Here is a 4987-nt window from a genome sequence, read left to right as displayed (position 1 = left end):
CTTCGCTTCATCACAGAAAACACGGAACCTATATCACATGATTTTCTCTCCTTAACGATGAGAAAAAGATTCGGTGTTGAAAGTCAGTTCAGACTTTTGGAGGTAACCAGAAGACATTATGAGGCTTCAGGGAAGAAACAGATATCTCTTGTCATGGCGAAGAAACCAAAAGAAATCTAGACAGATTCCTATTTATCATTCTTCATTCACCTTCATGGGCAAGGTTTAACAGCCAACATAATTCTTTTGTTCAAGTCTGCCTTGACAAGACAGATACCATATGCCTTTCTAACGACGTTCTTAATGAACTAAAAAGGCCCATGCTAGGCTTAGCCCTTCAGCCCTCCAAGGATTCTTTGCATGTTCAGTAGATAAGATTCTTCATTGTGTATAAATAATGAACAATGAGGAATGCGCTTAGAAGGCCTTAAATTTTAAGTCATATTTCTGCTTGTACTCGTTTTTGGGGCCAGAGTTAGTGAAATAGTGGCTCTCTCTAGAGAGGAAGCCCACATCGAGTTCTTGGAGGGAGAACTGAATCTATTTCCAGACCCAACGTTTCTTGCCTAGAACAAGCTACCCACCAACAGGTGGGGTCCCTAGAGAATCTGCCCTCTGAAGGAAGATGCCTAAGGTCTATCTTCATAGAACTTCAGACTTTATGGGAGGACAGCTGTTCAGAAGAGAAACCCTGGGTTCAAAGTTTTCTATAACTAAGGGCAAAACTCACCCTTATTATTCGCAGAACGGATCCAGACAGTATACCCGTTAGTCATGATCTGAGGTAAGTTGCCTCTTCACAAAAATTTCTTTAATTATATGGACTTTGAACATCCTTGTTTGCACACCGGCTGGTAGTCACCCAAGGTGTTCTTTACGCACTATGCGAAGCTAGTGGAGCAAATACAATTCTGTGGTAGCAGCAGGTAGAATTCTTTAACCTTTTGTTTTAAATCCGCGAGGAACAGTGTAATTAATTTGGGACGATTAATCTGTAGTCACTGAATGTTACTACACACTGAGCGATAGGCCACGAAAGTGTCCTTACAAACTGTTCCATTGTCGTCGGTGAACTATAACATAATGCGGACACTTGTGCCAAGATTTTTTATGCTAGTGTAAATTAACAGTATACAGACTATATCATTATTATTGATAATTCAATTGAAGTGGCAAATCTGTTTCCTAGTAGACAAATCAATATTTTTTGTTGACTGTTTTTTTCTTTATGCTTTGACGCATATCATCCACGTTTTATAAATTTTATAAATGTTGATCTAATATGTACGTTTATTTAATTTTAATAAAATAGTTCATAGTCTTATTCGCCCACACTCATTTTATTAGAAATGTACTGAGAATTAAGATTCAAATAGGGATATTTTTATCACGGTATGTCTTTTAAGACTGTTCCCTGATTCAAGCAAAAGTCCACTCACTCTAACCCTTCCTTGGAAGGGTTGACGTGGTACCCTAAGGGGATAGTGGCAAAGAGGCAAAATTGGTTCTTCTGCGGATACAACCATTACCCAATAGTTTATAAGAGTAGTCACATTGGGGAAGGTGTCACAAATTCATACTGACTTTTTCCAGAGTCTAGTACGACTCTTCCATGTAGGGGGCAGGAAGCACTAACATAGTTCATGCTTAGATGAAATGATGTATGACTGTAACATCATAGGTCTCTAGGTGTAGACGGACCAGGAAAATACTTACTTGAGAGTACGGCACTGATTGAGAATCCACATATACAGTAATGCTCTATTAAACTTCCATCAGCACGACATGGCCTGACCCTAAAAAACGGATTTTGATCAAAGCGAAAAATATATTTTTGGGTGAGGTAGCCATGTCGTCCTGATGGAGCCGCCCTTCCTTTTATTGTAAAAGGGCTAAATTGAAACTATCCCTATAATACAGTATCTGTAACACCTCGTATATCGCTACAAGGAATAAAGAGGGCGCTACCGCCTTCATAAGATACACACTGGAAACGGAATAGGGGAGACGCCTTAAGAGCGGCTCTCTTTTCATTCTCGTTTCATATTCTTGTCACTATAACCACTCGAAGCGTTCATAATGTTCGGGGTGAAGATAGCTCTGTGACGTGTCAAGAATACGTCCTCTGATATTATGAGATATCCATGTGAGATTATTCAGGGATATTCGCTCCAGGAGTTAGAATTCTGGATACCTTAAGGTAAAATTCTCTGGGAATATCACTGTAGTCGAATATACCCTAGAAAGCTACCAATTAGGAACATTCCATCAGGACGACATGACTACCTCACCCAAAAATAGATTTTTCGCTTCGCTCAAAATCTGTTATATATATATATATATATATATATATATATATATATATATATATATATATATATATATATATATATATATATATATATATATATATATATATATATATATATATATATATATATATATATATATATATGTATATATACATATGTATATATATATATATATATATATATATATATATATATATATATATATATATATATATATATATATATAATAAACTTACGTTAATTGGCAAAAGAAAAACATTACTGACAAAATAAGATACCTATATTATTTTGAATAGTTGCACATAATAGTGAGTTATTTAAAGATTCAAACTAAGAAGTAGAGTTTTTAACAGATAATAAATCATCAGTAAAATTCCTTGGAACATGGCTATGCACATAATGTTCAAAAAATACTGTACTGGTTTTCCATCTACCTACTTTTTGTACCATATTAGGATCAAATCCTGCTGAGATAGCTGTGGTAGCAGCTGAAGGTCAGAAACTTTTTGCTGAGTAAACCTTCCTAGGTAAACCTACTAAAGCAATAGATTCATTTAATATATTAGTGATAGCCTGGCTCGATAGAGCACCATATGGGTTCTTCAAAGATATAAAAACAGGTACATTAGGCTTTCTAAAGTTCTGTGTTCTATACAAATAACATCTCATGGTACGAACAGGACATAAGTTTATTTCACTTGAGGGTGTTACATCAACTACAAACCCATGCCTCTTACTATCATTTTTATTACCATGAATAATTATAGACATGCTACCATTTTCATTAAAGATTACCTGATTATCTGTAAATGAATAGTTATGAACTTTGCCTGACTCATCGACCATCACAGCCTTGGTGGCAATGTCCAAGGGCCGTAACATGGTAACAATGGTTAATAAACAAATACATTTTAATCTCAACTTTTTTACATCAATAGTGTGATTATCCCATTTAATGAAAAAATTTGAAAATTTATCAAGTGGCATAACATTGGAAATCATTCTCGGGGTTTTAGTTCTTGATTTTACAATACTTAACACCAACTGCTTGATAAACACATCATTAGTAATGTCAATTTTGCAATGTGCAGTATATACATGAGACAGTGAGGACAATATACAGTTAAGCATTGATGAAGGTCTGTCACTCTCTGATGAAATAGCTAATAAACATTCTGCCAATATACTAGAAGTGGAAGGTGGAAAATCCTCCCCAAAATTATCACATAATAATTTAATTTTTCCAAGATACATATTATAATTATTTATTGTTGACTGTGCCCACCCAAATTTCAGTCTTGATGCTGCTTGAAGTGACCACCCCTATTGAAGTGCCTGTTGTTTCCACAAACTCTCCAAGCAAACATTTTCCATCTTCTGTTTCGCAGTGGCTCTGGTATAGCAGGATTCAGTTGAATTATTGCTTTCTTGGACACCCTGACGGGTGGACATATTGACAACTGGGTTAGAGTTTTGAACCATGTCTGAGCTGGCCACCATGGGGCTATTACTGTAGCATGTGCTCTCTGACTTTCTATTACTGAAAGAACTTAGTCTAAAAGTCTTATAGGTGGATTTACAAAGTTGTTCTCCCTTTTCCAATCCTTTTGTGCCAGAGCATCCAACTTCATACCATTTGGGTCGAGAAATCTTGTGTTGTAGATTGGTAGCTGTGTAGATGTCGCAGATGCGAACCTGTCTATTGTGTGAGGTCCCCACATCGAGTCCAAAAACCGGAACATCGGTCTTGACAACATCCACTCGTGTTTGTCCAACATTCTTGATAACATATCCGCTTGGGTGTTTAATTTGCCGCTCAAATGACGAGCAATAATTGTTAGATTGTTTTGTATAGCCTCGGCCCATATTAACTTTGCAATTTCTGTCAACTCCACTACTGATCCACCCATGTGATTGATGTACGCTACTGTAGTGATGTTGTCTGATAAAACTTGAATCGTTTTTCCTTTTAGACCGGGAAGAAAGGCTCTTACACTTAGAAGAACCGCCATCAACTCTCTTACATTAGAGTGTTGGTAAGACATCTCTGGGTCCCAGAAACCCTGAGTTGTCTGTTCTTTGTAATGCCCTCCCCAACCAAGTTGGGATGTGTCTGTCACCAGCTGACCGTCGACTTCTGAGGGTAATATTACTTTCCCATTCCATTTTGCTAATGATTCATACCACCACAAGAGATCTTTCTTGGCACATGAGTCCAGTTCTAGTTGAGATTCCCATGTATTATTTTGTTTGATCAACTTGTACACATTTCTTAGCATCAATCTGCCTGGCAATACTGCTTTACAAATAAAATTGCACTGGCCAGCGATTTTTGACAAAACTCAAGCAGACACTGACTTTTGAGTTAACACCCTTTTAATGTCTTTCCGAACTTTAGAAATCTTAGTACTAGGTACCTTTAGCATTGGTATTCCATTATCTTGAGTTTCTAAGAGTAGGCCTAAATATTCTATTGTAGACTTAGGAATTAATATGGATTTTTCAAAGTTGATTTTCCAACCAAGATCAGTAAGTGTGTCTACTACCACTTCAGTATCTAGTAGTAGTGTGGATTTAGGACCACATAACAGGAAGTCATCAACATAAAGTATTAACCTGATGCTGCATTCTCTTAGATACTTCACAACTGGCCTCAAAACTTTTGTAAATATATG

The sequence above is a fragment of the Palaemon carinicauda genome, chromosome 7 (assembly GCF_036898095.1).
Source record: "Palaemon carinicauda isolate YSFRI2023 chromosome 7, ASM3689809v2, whole genome shotgun sequence".
In the NCBI taxonomy this organism is placed as follows: domain Eukaryota; kingdom Metazoa; phylum Arthropoda; class Malacostraca; order Decapoda; family Palaemonidae; genus Palaemon; species Palaemon carinicauda.
The sequence above is the reverse complement of the archived record's forward strand: the minus strand, read 5'-3'. Positions refer to the sequence as shown.